This window comes from Aricia agestis, chromosome 11 (assembly GCF_905147365.1).
Source record: "Aricia agestis chromosome 11, ilAriAges1.1, whole genome shotgun sequence".
Classification (NCBI taxonomy): domain Eukaryota; kingdom Metazoa; phylum Arthropoda; class Insecta; order Lepidoptera; family Lycaenidae; genus Aricia; species Aricia agestis.
The window spans coordinates 650,692-667,589 of NC_056416.1; the positions used below are offsets into that span (position 1 = coordinate 650,692).

The following is a 16,898-nucleotide window of genomic DNA, read 5'->3' on the forward strand; positions in this document are numbered from 1 at the left end:
TGTCACATGTACTTAACATTTATGGTGATTAAGTGTCGCCGCATCTCAGTCCATCTGCTGGTAATTCCTCCACTCTAGTCCTATTTTACCTACGAGTGTTTAAAAGTAACTCTTATTGCATCAGCCAAAAGATCATGTCGGGAGTAAAATAGCCCCGGACGGACAGTATTAGCATTTAGCACTCATCATTTATCACAAGTCATGCATCATCCGAGCGGACATTACTCAGAGACACTAGGCCCCTGCACCTTTACATAATCTGACCCCAAGTACGCCGCACGTTACGATAAAATATACGCTGACGCTGCTATTTTAGGGTTTAAAAAAACGAAGCTATTTAATTACACCAGGCAAAAATCTTTTGACTTGGCTAGACCAAATACTCGTATGTCAAAAAGTCCTAATATTTTTGAGGTTAGTGACTTTGTGACCTCTACCAATTCCGTCTTTGTGACCTCTACCAACCTGCCTGAAGGTCTAAATTCTAATCAGTTAACAATATCCCTCGTTGAACGGATTGAGATCTGTTTGTTCTGTAAAAAGTGAGGTGTGAGGCGGCGGGGTGGGCCGATCGATGGAGACGTCATTATTAGGACGACAGCCTTTGACGCGGAGGCCACGTGATGCACCTAGACGTACTATTGTTCCAGTATTGATTGTTTTATCAAATACATTTTGAGGCAAGAGCTTGGGTGGTTTGGAGATAGTAATTTTGTCTTTTACTCTTATCTTATAGGTATTAATACGGATCTGAGGGACAGTCTTCTTTTTTGGAAGTGTTTATGAGACTGTTTGAAATGTTGATTGTTGTGGTTAAATGGTTATAAACGGATGATTTTTAAACTTCTGGGTCTTGCGGTGAGCTGTCGCCTGTCGCCAATAGAACGGCCTCGCTTCAAGCCGATACTTTTTATTTTTTTGCGAATCTCTATGTCAAGAAAATCTATACTTCTATACTAATATTATAAATGCGAAAGTATCTCTGTCTGTCTGTCTGTCTCGCTTTCACACCAAATCTACTGAACCGATTGTAATGAAATTTTGTACACAGATAGTCTAAAGCCTGAGAAAGGACATAGGCTACTTTTTAACTGGAAAAAGGGGTTGTAAGGGGGTGAAAATGCGTAAATTTGGTCAAATTAAGTTAGTTCCAAAAACTCAAAACAAATGGCGCCAAGAGTCCCCTAGATCGCGCTATCGCTTGCTACTGCGTATTTCTATAAGAGGTGGTACCATGTTAAGTTAATATTTTCGATTCCTTCGATTGTCATACATGTTATGAAATAACTCACCTACCAACATAGATATTAGAAACAAGTAACAACAGTCTACCAATAATAAATATTAAAATTTAAATAGTTTATGGGCATTGGGCAAAGCTAAAGTTGTGTAATGCATTATGCAGCTAAGTTGTGTAACGCTAAATAGTAAATAAGGTTTAAAATTTGGTATAAAGAAGTTTAATTTAAAAAAATCATATTATGTGCACACTACACGGCTGTTTTGGGTATTTTGATTTAAGGGGTACCAGGGTTTAAAAAAGCTTTTGACACCAATTTTGTTGACACCGCGCGCTATAAACTGAAGTCCACGCGGACGAAGTCGCGGGCAACAGCTAGTATTCTTATAAATTCTAACAATGAACACGGAAAAACATAGTTGTAGCTTGCAGGACAGAAACATTAATTACCCTTTTACGCTAATCAACCACTCATTACCTAGGTCCTAGAATGTTCCTAGGATAAGTTATAAATAACTCGAGTACATAATTATAGTTAGTTTTGTGACAATGATTTATACAAATGACTTTTATCAGTACACCTGAGAGGCGGTGTACGGGTGCGTCCACATTCCACGTTGGTGCAGTCGGTAGGATTGAGCTGTTGTTGTTGGACACCTTTTAAAAAGTGTCTATCACAGTCATCACAGACTTCTACTAGAGTACTCAAAGCGACGCCAGATTTTTATTTTGGTGTAAGAAACTAAAAACATGATATACACGTTGGTCGTTGTCCGTTGACTAATCACGTACGAAACAAGGTGCAAGTAAGTGTAGATTTATCCATTTTGCAACATTGTTGTGTCTTAATTCACGCGTTGAGTGAATCAAAATAGCAGCACGGATTTCTCTCCAGACTCCTTTCTCCGTGATATAAAAAGTTATTGACAACGATGAATGTAAACGTTTCTTGTCAAAAGCCACTAGAATCCAGATGTTCACTGTACTTTTTTTTCCGGTCCCTTTTTATGGGACCTCTTGTTCCCCCTTCAAGAAGAAGATGTTCACTGTGTGATGTTCACTGTACTTACGCTCCTTAAAAATAACGTCAATGTGGATGTACTATTACACTGGACGGAGCCAGGCACCCAGCCAGTGCAAGGTGCAGTCCGCAGGACTTTTTCGCCATAAATCCGAGCGCCCCGCCTAAATCTAATGGAAATTATAATTGATTCCCTCCCATACTCCCTGCTCCCGTAATTTGTTGTCTATGATCGATGGTCCCGGCCCATTTGTAATCACAAATTCTAACTATTAATTCGATCTTTTAATTATGTTCATCCTGTCCTGCGGCTGCAAAAGGACGAAATTCCTGTATTCATTATATTATGGTTATCCAGAAATAACTAATCTAAGTGTAAGCTCGCAGTTTTAACCCTAAATTGCACAGCTTGGAAGCAAAACACCAACACGGCGGTCAAAAAGTCCCTTGTTGATTTAATCCATTATACATGTCGTAGATAATTTGTTTTATTTAGTCTTTAGATTTAATTTAAGAACCAGAAGGAATTTTTAATTAATTTTAGCGGATGTTAATTCTTATTTGATTTGACTTCCGGGTGTTAATTAAATTAATTTTAATATTCACCGGAAGGAAGTTTAAGCGAGCACCGTGACGTCACATCTTGTGGTGGTGGCGGCATGTGGGCAGAGTCGGAGTGGGAGTGGTGAGACTTCTCATTTGGTTGAGCAGAATTATAGTAACCGTCGAGAAGTGAACACTACTTTGCTCCGAAACTGTCGGTTCGCATAGTTTAATTAAATTATAGTGATTTGTGCACTAAATAATAAATCAGTGTTAAAACAAGTGTTGGAGTTTGTTATTTTCAAAATGAATCCTGATTTTCCTGCTGTCGATCACGACGAGAATACGGATCCGCCATCTCTGACTCCGTCATCAGAAGTGGGATCTGATACCCAGTGGCGCGCCCTCTTCGAAATGCAGCAGAAAAACATGATGCTACTTATTGAAGCCATCAAATCGCCGACGACACCTGTGATTATTCTTCCTGAAATCGACCCGGACCAACCAGATGTGGACGTACAGGCTTGGTGTAACACGGCTGAAATCTGTTTTGGTGACCAACCACCACAAGGTTCATCCTTGGTTATAGCGCTAAGTAAAGCCCTGAAGGGCAGCGCTTCAACATGGCTATCACAAATTTCACATGCAGGTATGACTTGGCAACATTTTCGTGAACTATTTCAAGCTCGGTACGAATTATCAGAGACATTAGCGGCAACGCTTATCAATTTAAACAACGGAAGGCCAAAAGAAAACGAATATCTTGCTGCATACGCTAGCCGACTTATGACGTCATTGACAACGAGATGGAAAAATCTGGACATTGAAGAAATAGTGACTTCATATGTTTTGGCCCACATTGCCCAGTATGATCCCCGTGTTTACCGTTTGGCGTTTACTACCGAAATCAAAACTCGCAACAAGTTATTGCAGGAGGTGAAGGCGTGTTCGAATTTAAAACGGCGACTTGGCCCTGAATACACATCAGATGCAAAACGCTTGAAGATGGAATCCAGCACCCAATTCAAATGCCATAATTGCGGTAAGCTGGGTCATAAAGCAGTCAACTGTCGTTCTGGAGTCCGCAAGACTGCCTCGAATATCGGATTGGCAATACAGACACAGACGGCAATCAACAAAGACAAGCAAGTAATCTGCTACCGTTGCGGTGAAAGCGGACACATTGCATCGAAATGTCGCCGTGGCGCGGGCGTTACCAGCAAGCCGAGTGAGCTTCCCGTGTCGAGTGGCAGAGCAGGCGTAGCTCATCCGACGGTCCAGCAGCGCGTGGATAGTTGTGAAGTGTCAAGTGTAGTTGGACAATTAGTACAGTCAGGTCAGTCGTATGATTTTTATTTTGATTCTGGTGCCGAATGCTCTCTCGTTAAGCAATGTGTTGCTAACAAATTTGTGGGCACGCATTCCTACGTGCTGGTGTGTATAAAAGGGATAGGTAATTCGTTTACAGAATGTAGAGAACAGATTTTATGCGACGTAATTATTAATGGTCACTCTTTGCAAATTTTATTTCATGTTTTACCGGACTTTTCTTTAAAGTATGACATCATGATTGGCCGCGAAATATTAAAATTAGGTTTTCAACTGTGTTTAACTAGTTCTTCCCTTACTATTACGAAGTCAAAGTCGGTTAATTTTTGTAAACAAGTAAGCAATACTAATGCAAATTTTGATGACATTGATAGCGATATTGAAAATAAAAGCAAGTTGATTTCTTTGCTATCTGAATTTTCTCACGCTTTTATTAATGGTTTGCCAAAAACCAGAGTTACTTCCGGTGAACTTAAGATCACACTTAAGGATCCACACAAAACCGTTTATCGTCGACCCTATAGACTTAGTCAGAGCGAGAAAGAAGTAGTACGTTCTAAAGTAAAGGAACTTCTTGAAGCCAACATTATTCGTCCAAGCCACTCTCCATTCGCGAGCCCTATTCTTCTTGTGAAGAAACGAGACGGTACCGAAGGCATGGTTGTAGACTATCGTGAATTAAATTCAAACACAGTGCCTGATAGGTTTCCGCTTCCTCTTATAGGTGATCAAATTGCTAGGCTATCAGGGGCATCCTTCTACACCTGTCTAGATTGTGCCAGTGGCTTCAACCAAATTAAAATCGAGCCTGCTAGCATTGAACGTACAGCCTTTATAACACCAGACGGGCAGTTCGAATACCTCGCCATGCCGTTTGGTCTTCGAAACGCTCCAAGTGTTTTTCAAAGAGCTGTTAGTAATGCCCTAGGTGAATTACTCCATTCGTATGTAGTACTTTATATTGATGACATTTTAATACCTTCTGTGTCTGAAGGCCAAGGCATCGATAGACTTCGTGAGGTGTTATTAGCTCTCACAAAATCTGGGTTCTCACTGAACATTTCTAAGTGTTCCTTTATGAAGCGCCGCGTAGAATTTTTAGGCTATGAGATAACAGCTGGTGAACTAAGACCGAACCCTAGAAAAATTGAAGCTTTAACTAAACTTCCTCCTCCTGATAATGTCCACCAACTTAGACAGTTTATAGGACTTGCTTCATATTTCCGTAAATTTGTTAAAGATTTTTCCAAAATTATGGCTCCGTTGTTTTTATTAACTTCTAATAAACGATTTGATTGGAAACCGGAGCACGAATGTATAAGACAGAAAATCATTTCAATTTTAACAACAAAGCCTGTATTGATCATTTTCGATCAAAATCTCCCCGTTGAATTGCATACTGATGCGAGTGCTGACGGTTACGGTGCTATTCTTTTCCAAAAAGTTGATGACAAACTTCATGTGGTAGAATATTTTAGTAAACGCACTTCAAAAGCTGAATCTAAATACCACTCTTACGAGTTGGAGACTCTGGCTGTAGTGAATGCTGTAAAGCACTTTCGTCATTATTTGCAAGGAATTAATTTTAGTGTTGTCACTGATTGCAACTCGTTAAGGGCTTCCAAAAATAAAATCGATATTACACCCCGGGTTCACCGCTGGTGGGCTTTCCTTCAGGCCTTCGACTTCCAAATTTTATACCGCGAGGGTCGTCGTATGGCCCATGTCGATTTTCTTTCCCGAAACCCTATAGAACAGGTACCTGACTCTACCAAAATTCTTGAAAAGGTGACACCAAAACGTGTTGATCTGGCTTCTCTTTCTGATAATTGGTTATTAGCTGAACAATTAAACGATCAAGAAATACAGTCCATTGTCACAAACCTTAAAAATCATAATATACCTTCAGATGTCTCAAAAACTTACGAGATTCGTTCAGGTATTTTATATCGAAAGGTACAAAGAAATAATCACACGCGTTGTCTTCCTATTGTCCCGCGCGCATTTCGTTGGTCCGTAATAAATAACGTTCACGAATCTATCATGCACCTCGGTTGGGAAAAGACCTTGGAAAAGGTATATGAGCACTATTGGTTTGAGCATATGGCCAAGTATGTACGTAAGTTTGTTGACAACTGCATTACATGCAAAATATCAAAATCGCACTCGGGTCGTATTCAAGCTGAACTCCATCCTATTCCAAAAATAAATGTTCCATGGCACACGGTTCATATCGATATTACCGGAAAACTTAGTGGTAAAAACGACCTTAAAGAATACGTCATTGTGTTAATTGATGCTTTCACTAAATTTGTTCTACTTTACCACACAATAAGAATTGATACTGCTAGTGTAATGAAATCTCTCAAGTCTAGTATATCTCTATTCGGAGCTCCCACTCGGATCATTGCAGACCAGGGACGATGTTTTGCCAGTAAAGATTTTAAAGATTTTTGCGAAACCCATAAAATGTCTTTACATTTAATAGCTACAGGCTCGAGTCGTGCTAATGGACAGGTGGAGCGGGTGATGAGTACTCTGAAAGGCTTGTTGTCGTGCGTTGAATCTTCGAATAGATCGTGGCAAGAGGCTCTAGAGGAAGTACAGTTGGCTTTAAATTGCACAGTCCACCGTGTCGTAGGAGCGAGTGCCCTGGAGCTTCTAATAAGTCGCGTAGCTAGACCTCTGAATCTGTTAACGTATGAGGAAACTGAACCTGAAGTTAACATTGCCGAAGTGAGAGAGCATGCGGCAGCAAACATTTTAAAATCAGCTAGTCATGATAAAGCTAGGTTCGATAAAAATAAAGCAAAGCTTATTAAATTTAAGGTAGGAGATTTAGTTTTACTTCAAAACGAGGAGAGAAATCAGACTAAGCTAGATCCAAAGTATAAAGGGCCTTTTAAAGTTGTTGAAGTGTTAGATAATGATCGTTATCTCTTAAAATCCTTAACTGGAAATAGAACTTATAAGTATGCCCATGATCGTCTCAGAAAGATGCCTTTATGTAGTGTTCCTATTGATTCCGATGTAAGTGACAATGATGTGCCGGATACCGGAGATGTCGAGGCGAGTGTTTCGTTACAGAGTTAGACACATATTCTGGCTACATGGTCATACTTACCTGTTTGTCTGTAGTCGTAACTGTGATTCACTTGTGAGTCATTCAGGGGGCGATGGGCAGCAAACGGTATGGTGAAAGACCTTGGTTTCTATAGAAACTATCGTTAAAGAATCGTGGACTCGATTTTTGATAGTTGGTACTATTGTATAAAGATGTCGGGCCTTAATATGTGATCTTATTAATGTTAAACACAAATTGGAACAAGTTAATGTTGTAATAAAACTAAGTTAAAGTTGTAAATTTGTAGTAAAAAGGCACCTTTCTTTGATGAATTCATGACATAATGATTGTTAAACTCGGTCAGGCTGGCCGAGGTTTCATGTCCTACATTAACTCCAGATAGTTCTTTGTTTCTTTTCAGATAACCACGAGGACGTGTGACTCGTCAGGCTGGCCGTGTCGTAGATAATTTGTTTTATTTAGTCTTTAGATTTAATTTAAGAACCAGAAGGAATTTTTAATTAATTTTAGCGGATGTTAATTCTTATTTGATTTGACTTCCGGGTGTTAATTAAATTAATTTTAATATTCACCGGAAGGAAGTTTAAGCGAGCACCGTGACGTCACATCTTGTGGTGGTGGCGGCATGTGGGCAGAGTCGGAGTGGGAGTGGTGAGACTTCTCATTTGGTTGAGCAGAATTATAGTAACCGTCGAGAAGTGAACACTACTTTGCTCCGAAACTGTCGGTTCGCATAGTTTAATTAAATTATAGTGATTTGTGCACTAAATAATAAATCAGTGTTAAAACAAGTGTTGGAGTTTGTTATTTTCAAAATGAATCCTGATTTTCCTGCTGTCGATCACGACGAGAATACGGATCCGCCATCTCTGACTCCGTCATACATAATATTTCATTTACTTATTCTATTTCCACGATTGGCTCCCTGCGCGTACGCACGATTCCAATACTTTCGTTCGTATCTCGGACATGTAATTTTTCATTGCCATGGAGTCTGTAGGGTGTACGTAGGCACAAATTGGCCACCGCTAAGCCTCTATCCGTCATTGGTTTAGTGCGCGTCATTACTCGGCGTCGGCGCTCGGCCAATCGCGACGCGCACCCCGCCGCGCGCATAATGTGCGCGCGCGCTCCCATATCTCACACGTCAGCCCTCAAAAGGGCACTCCACAAACGTATCTCGTATTCGTCATCGTTAGCCGCTCGCCCAATAAATAATATAGACCGCTTATTTATAAACGTTTTTTATATGACACGGATTTGTGTGTGATGCGGTCCGAGAGGCCGGCGCGGTGACCGCCCGCGGGTTGAGGATCCTCCGTCGTCTACGGAGGGGCTATTTTGGCGTGTGGAGCAGCAGTTTTTTGTGGCATTTATTCATGGCGGACTTAATGACAAGATGGCATTTAATAGGTTACCCTTTCCGTGAGTTATCGTGGAGACGATTACTTCCCGGGGTCTTAATCTGTAACTCAGGTGTCCTCGTCGCCCGGTGCTGTCTTAATTCTGTCTGAGGACTTGTTTTTTTGTGTTGAGGAATTTCAATATGAATTGTAAACACATTTCAAACTATGTTTACGTAGTAACTATTTATTGTACAAGTGCACGTATATTGACATTTCTGTAACCCTCAGGTCTGCAATCTCGCTATCGTTCAACTTCTTTGCAGGCGCGGTCGCAGCCTGAAATTTTGGGGGGGGGTCACTCACTAGTCACTACACTAATATATTTTTTTTATCTGCGCCCACGGACGGTTCTGGGTTGACAACTGATTAAGGTCGGACGCATTGGTGGTTAGGGGATAGCTGAATGCCTAAATACTAAAAGGGCACATGTCCATTAAAATCAGCAAAACTTTTTTTTTTCTTTGTTGTGTTGTCAGCACTGAATTACATCATATATGTTAAATGGGCACTTGTTTGAGTTCATTTAGTACCACAGAAACGCCATCAACTTTTTTGTTAGGTACTAAAAGGGCACTTGTCCCGTGACATGTGCCGTTTTTACAAATATTTCTGAACGAATTGGTAGAAGTCAGTTCGTAGCAATCAATGTCATTCACACGTCATTCATTTAATGGTGTAGTAAAATACAAATTTAAGCTGCGTAAACAATGATATTCTATGTTATTTTAGAAACTCATTGTGCGTAAAACAAATGTGCATGAAAAGGTTGCTTTTCCTGACAAGCGAATATACAAAGATGTAGTACCAATTAATAAAAATAAAATGATTGACTTGAAAAAACTAGATCAGTACATACCACAAGAATTTTTGGAGTTTTGGACAAGAATTTACAATTGGCGTACAGTAGATTAGTTCATTTAAACATGTTTATGAGTGCAATTTAATTTTAATAAAGTTCGCAATATAATTAATGTAAAAAACCTGTTTTTTATTTAAAATTAAATTTTCAAAAAATGTTAAAAGGGCATATGTCCACCCATAATTACTAAAAGGGCACACATCCATATTTTTTTGTGTTTTTTTCTGGGAAATCTGCTGTAACAAATAATAAGATTCTCTACCAAATGATAGCTAAATATACATATATACACATATAAAATAACTAGATTGTAAAACCTTATCAGTTACGAAATATTTAGTTTTTACCTTCTCCTGTAAAATTTTCACCAGCAAATTCATGTGTGACAAGTGCCCTTTTAGTATTTAGGCATTCAGCTAGAAATTTCCTTTTATTATTTGGCAAGATTTTGAGATTTTTCAATTTGACCTTAGATTTTGGGGGGGGGGGGTCATGTCCCCTGTGACCCTCCCCTTCGGACCGCGCCTGCTCCTTTGATAGTACATTAAACAATAATTGATATTATGTACCTTGAACCTTCTACCGTCTGCGGTCTGCCTACTGACTACTGAGAAAGAATTAAGAAAGTACATTTTTGAATCGTAAACTGAACATAATGTTACTTTTAATCATTTTCAAAGTTCTCTAAACTGTAAAAGAGAACAAACGTAAACAAAATATAAAAAATATCGAATTATGTTTGTCTGTTTACTACGATTAAAACTCATTATATTAGGCAAGCTGTGTCCGTTTGTTTACCGTCCACTATCTATTAAACTAAGCAGGTGTCACAATAAAAAGCGTTTAAAACTCTAAAAAGGGAATTTCTGTAATTGTTATGTACGAATATTAGCATAAAACAATAAAATACGTCCAATAAGGGTTACGCTAGTTATGAAATGCGATAAGAATATGAAAAGTTATTGAAATTGAGTATTATTGTGCGTGTTTAAAATTCACAAAGCATATCGGGAATTAAAACGTCAGATCTGAAGGCAGGAGTATCAATAAATATCAATACGAGGCTGGCCGAGGCGAGGCGAGGCACGGGGCGCGGGGCGCGAGGCGCGAGGCACGCAAATCCACTATCAACCATCCTTTGACCGCTCTATCTAAAGGCTGGCGTACACTTTGCACTTTGAAATACAAGAAAAAAAGAAGTACGGTCTACTTAGGTAGAACTTTCTTAGTGCCATGATTCAAAATTTAATTTGAAAGAAAACAGCTAGCATAGAACTAAACGCTTCTGCTAATGAGGAAACTAGTTTTATGGTTGTAACTTGTAGAGACAGCAGTTCTAGGCTCTAGCGGCTAGAGCCTAGAACTGCTGTCTTGTTTGAGTTAATTCGGCTAGAGTCTAGTCAAATTAACTCAAACGGGCTATGGCCTCTGGAACGTCTAAGCTATGTTCTGACTACAGAAGTCTTTTATGTGAGATGTAGACTAAAATAGAGATTTACTGCAAAAACTTAGCACCTCAGTGTGCGGGCCACCTCAGCCAATATCATAGAATCAGCTGTAAATAACAAGAAGGCAGCGCGCACCTGACACGGGAATTTGTCACTCGACACTCGAATAAATATGTAATAAATGCGACGATATATCTCGACGGGCCGACACTGATCGACACCGCTGGACACTGGGGTCAGACACCAGTGGACACCGGGGTTCGACACCGCATTATACCCATCTACCGCTAGATGGCGATGTCGCGATTATCGCAAATACTATACAATTGTTCACTCACAATCTATAGGCTTTCACTCAAACAATATATTGAGCAATTAGCAATATACAACAGCTATATTCCCGTGATTAATATGCACGTAGGCCGTACCTGTAAATGTAATCTAAGAATCTAAGAACCAAGCAATGTAATCTAAGAAGTTGTATCTAAGCTGAGTGCAATTTAAAAGCTAACGTGTATTATCATGACAATATAAAGTTTGATTCTCAGGCTGTATTCGAGATTCGAGATGGAGAATTGGGCTCCAGAATATCACCCAGTGGCTAGTACCTAATAGCTTCGGTGAGACAATGAGATCACTCCTAAAAATTCTTCAAGCGACTTGTGTCGTCTCCTAAAAACAAGAGCAGAAATGCAAAAAAATCTCTAAATGAACCGAAGATTCGAACTTCGAACTATTGTCTCGATTATTATCTGTCCTACTCGAAGCTTTCAACGCGAACTCTAGCAGTTAATCTCCTGACTCCAGAGCATAAAGCAGTAGATGCCGACAAAAGACACCGGGAAGCCATTGCATTAATGTTCAAATAAACAAAATAGCGCATCAGAATAACAGTTGCAGCCCGCAGCCCGGGGCTCCGCGACCAACACAAACAGCGCTAAGTCAATCAAACAATAACTATTGAGAGTATCGCCGATAGCTACGATGGACTCCGGCGTCGAAGGACCGTAGGGATGGCCGCCAGAGGACAGAGCATATCGATAAAGGTCAGAACTCAGAAGTCTAAACATGGCAACGGCTGCTAGTGTACAGTGACTAGTGTATATAATATTATGTACATATATGTAGTATCTGGGACACGGTAGACACTACCGTGTCCCTGCCGAGATAAACTATTTTCCTAAACCTATTTACTTTTGTCGCTGTGAAGAGTGAAAGATTATGAATTTATGAAAATCTTTCGCTCTTCGCAGCGAAAACAATATTGATGGAACATTACGAAAAATCCAATCGGCTGCTGACGCAATGTTCACGTTCCAGAGATCAATTCCATACAAACCATGAAAAAACGGGCAGACTTCATGAGGAAAAACTTATCGACTACGCGTCACAGTTAACAGTTTCAGTTGGCAGTTGGCAGCAAGGGTTAGGTAAAAAACATTACTTATATTCTACTTATTCTAGTAATAGACTGGAATTACATCGTTAATTTCGGTTTCCCAACCCAAAGGTAGAAGGAACCCAAAGGTAGAAGGAGATATTAAAGGCTCCCGCTTTTAATTTCCCCTTCTACTTTAATAGGCACTTATACCATCGAAGAAATTGATTCTTAGGCAGTTGAGGGACCTATGTTATTTGGTTGGATTATGTCAATTCAATGTAAGTCGTGTTCTATCGGCTGGGATTAACATAACTCGACCAAACTACGTAGGTCCGCCATCTGCCTATAAATCAACTTCTCTGATAGATCATAATTGTTTTTAAATTCTATCGACATGTCATATTCCATCACTAGTCGGGGGTATAAATCAACACAGTGGCACAATAAAGTGGACGATTTCAATTATACATAAATCTCTCGCGACAGCACGCTAATGGAGTTGAAACCGCGCCGCAGACATGGGTACCAAACCAAGTACCAACCGTCAGAAATATGTAAACGTTGAAGGACGAAGGTACAGTTAATTTATAACATACCTATGTATAGAAAACATAATATTATTATTACATACGTACTTATACAAAGTACTTCTTGTAATGTATTATAATTTGCAACTTAACTTATAGTACCTACTCAAAAAATATTATTAACGACTGAGCAAAACTTGATAAACACAGGTTTCTCAAAGAAGACAAAATAATCGGCCCAGTGCGAGTCGGACTCGCGCACAAAGGGTTCCGTACTTCCGTACTTCCAAATAGAGCAAAAATATGCCAAACATTGTTTTTTTTTTTGTATGGGAGCCCCCCTTATTTTTTTATTTTATTCTAATTTTATTATGAAATATTAAAGTACACAATATATAATTAACCCCCGACAAAAAAGAGGGGTGTTATAAGTTTGACGTGTCTGTCTGTCTGTCTGTCTGTCTGTCTGTCTGTCTGTGTGTGTATCTGTCCGTGGCATCGTAGCATCCAAACGGGTGGACCGATTTTGATCTAGTTTTTTTTGTTTGAAAGCTGACATGATCGAGAGTGTTCTTAGCTATAATTCATCATCATCAGCCTCCTTAGTGCTGGACAATCAGGGTTTATCTGGTTCATGAAAGGCCGTTAGCAACTTGTAGTCGTTTGATGGGTTTTATATTTCATTCTAGTTCGTGAAATTTGTGAATATACAATATACGTATTACGTATGCACATAATAATGGAAAGTTGACCTGGTGCTGCAGCATAACCTGGTAATGAATAGGATATCCAACTCCTCGCCAACTTACAGCAGAGGTTTCGTGTTTGGGCTCATTTTAATAGCGACAACCAGTAAGAAGTAGATAAATAGTAAATATTTTCATGCTGCTGCTGCAGCATCACCTAGATTCTATAGGAACCGAGCTTCGTATGAACCCAAAGTGGAGGTTTCATGTTTGGGCTCATATTAACAGCCTCATCGAAAAGGACATTGATAGATGGTAATCATGAGACTATGATTCTGTTGATAGGAATTATTCTGCACTTTAACCAACACAAGTTTAAAAAGTATGAAATAAAATTAAATTAAGAAATTTAAAAAAACCCCCGCCAAACAACTTTAAAAAAATAATGAAATAATGTTTACTGCCTTTAAGTTCAAATAATTCCTAACTTGTGTAAAGTAATATTTTAGTCCATAATTGTTGTCAAGGTGTGTCGGGGGACCGCTAATGTAGATGTTTAATTTCATATAACATTATAGTTTAAGGATCAATTCACAGCGAACTAAATCGAGATAAGTCGCTGATTAGGCGGTTGTAGGTTGTAGTTTACTTGGCGGTCCCCCGACACACCGTGACAACAATTATGGACTAAAATATTACTTTACACAAGTTAGGAATTATTTGAACTTAAAGGCAGTAAACATTATTTCATTACTTTTTAAAGTTGTTTGGCGGGGGTTTTTTTAAATTTCTTAATGTTTTTAGTATTTGTTGTTATAGCGGCAACAGATATACACAGTCTCTGAAAATTTCAGTATAGCGGTTCTTGAGTTGCAGCCTGAAAACAGACGGACAGACATCGAAGTCTCAGTAATAGGGTCCCGTTTTTACCCTTTGGGTACGGAACCCTAAAAAAGAGCAGTATTTTTGGTACTATTGGGACTACATAAAATCAATATTGAGTTCATCTTCTCGAAATATGTATTGTAAAAAGCGTATTGTGTTTTGTGTCTTTATGTGGTATTGCAATTTGCTACTAGAACTCGAGGTTATAAAAACTGCTAACAAATCAGAACTATATAAATTAGGAATATGTCGATACAAAAGTACGTTTATTTTACTAAATAAAAAACATAAAAAGTTAAAAAAGAGATTATAGCAGAGCGTGGTTTCGATCCACGGACCTCTGGGTTATGGGCCCAGCACGCTTCCACTGCGCCACTCTGCTCTCAGATAACTTGACGAAATTACAGTATATAACACAAAACCGACTAGGTTGATAGTGGTTATGATGATTTTATTAATAATAATTAAGTATTTATTGTAATTTGTTACTCATATTTTATTTTTATTTTTATGATTTATAATAATTCACTAGCTGTTGCCCGCGACTTCGTCCGCGTGGACTTTAGTTTATAGCGCGCGGTGTCAACAAAATTTGTGTCAAATTTAAAAACTTTTTAAAACCCTGGTAAGTGGTACCCCTCTTAGGGCCGCGCTACACCGGAATGGCAGCGCTGAAAGTGCTCGCCTCGCCGCGCCGCTGCCATTCCGGTGTAGCGCGGCCCTTAATTAATCAAAATACCCAAAAACAGCTGTGCAGTGTGCACATAATCTATACTAATATTATAAATGCGAAAGTATCTCTGTCTGTCTGTCTGTCTGTCTGTCAGTCTCGCTTTCACGCCAAACGCCAAAACTACCGAACCGATTGTAATGAAATTTTGTATACAGATAGTCTAAAGCCTGAGAAAGGACATAGGCTACTTTTTTACTGGAAAAAAGGGTTGTAAGGGGGTGAAAATGCGTAAATTTGTTCAAATTAAGTTAGTTCCAACAATTCATAATAGATGGCGCCGTGCGTCTTCTACATCGCGCTGACGCTTGCTCAAAAGTCTTCCTATAAGACGTGGTATCATCTTACATTTAAGTTTCGATTTTTTTCGATTGTTATATCTATTCTACGGTATTAAATAACTCAGTACTTTATCTGTGCAGTGACGTAACCTTAAATCTGTCAATGATAAATAGTTTATGGGTAAAGTTGTGTAATTGGAGGGCTAAATAAGCTTTAAAATTTGGCATAAAATATAAAGTTTAATATAAAAAAATGAAATACTTATTGTGTGCACACTGCACAGCTCTATTGATTTAAGGGGTACCAGGGTTTTTTTATAAAAGCTTTTGACACCAATTTTGTTGACATCGCGCGCTATAAACTGAAGTCCACGCGGACGAAGTCGCGGGCAACAGCTAGTATTATACATAAAATATGTTTAAGATTTTTGAAATTTTATTTTAATACACATCCAAGACCCAGGAACATTGAAAACTTTTTGTTCCGCCTGCGGGACTCGAACCCAGGACCCCCGGGATGAGCGCTGGCCACGCGCAATGCGAATTCATTTTCATCGATATTTTCATGGAAATAAGATATTTTCCCACATCAAAATGTAGCCTATGTCCTTTCTCAGACTCTACTGTATACAAAATTTCATTGCAATCGGTTCAGTAGTTTTGGCGTGAAAGCAAGACAAACAGACAGACAGACAGACAGAGATACTTTCGCATTTATAATATTAGTATGGATAGTATGGATTAGAAATGCAGTAGGAGTTCTACATAAGATAAGATAGATTGATTATTATTATACCAAGTGATAATATTATTAAACATAATATTCTAACGTATTTAAAAACTATAAACAAAAACATACTAACTAAGTAATAAGTATGATTAGTTCTATGTTACAATAAAGTAAAAAATAAAACGCCATCTGTTGAATCGTATTAGAACTAAAATGTTCATTCCATCGATATATTTCTGGATTTTTTATAATATTATACATAAAATATGTTTAAGATTTTTGAAATTTTATTTTAATACACATCCAAGACCCAGGAACATTGAAAACTTTTTGTTCCGCCTGCGGGACTCGAACCCAGGACCCCCGGGATGAGCGCTGGCCACGCGCAATGCGAATTCATTTTCATAGATATTTTCATGGAAATAAGATATTTTCCCACATCAAAATGTAGCCTATGTCCTTTCTCAGACTCTAGAATAACTGTATACAAAATTTCATTGCAATCGGTTCAGTAGTTTTGGCGTGAAAGCAAGACAGACAGACAGACAGACAGACAGACAGAGATACTTTCGCATTTATAATATTAGTATGGATTATGAAAAATTCCTAAATATTCATAGTGTTTAAACTGTAAAACATAATTGTACTACGATTTCTATTTATTTCAGACCTAACTTCTACCACAGAATAGATAATAGTACAAGTACTTCTACCCTGTATAATTTACAGGATATAAAATTTATTATT

At 38.7% G+C, this 16,898-nt stretch overlaps 1 protein-coding gene and 1 non-coding gene across 2 annotated transcripts in view; both read right to left on the reverse strand.

The window, feature by feature from the left end:
• The window catches only part of LOC121731832 (zinc finger protein 28), a 38,357-nt gene that overhangs the window by 8,049 nt on the left and 13,410 nt on the right, over positions 1–16,898 (reverse strand). The gene's annotated exons all lie outside the window — the stretch shown is intronic.
• Trnam-cau lies at positions 14,721–14,792 on the reverse strand. Its single transcript has one exon. It is a non-coding gene; the product is annotated as a tRNA-Met (tRNA).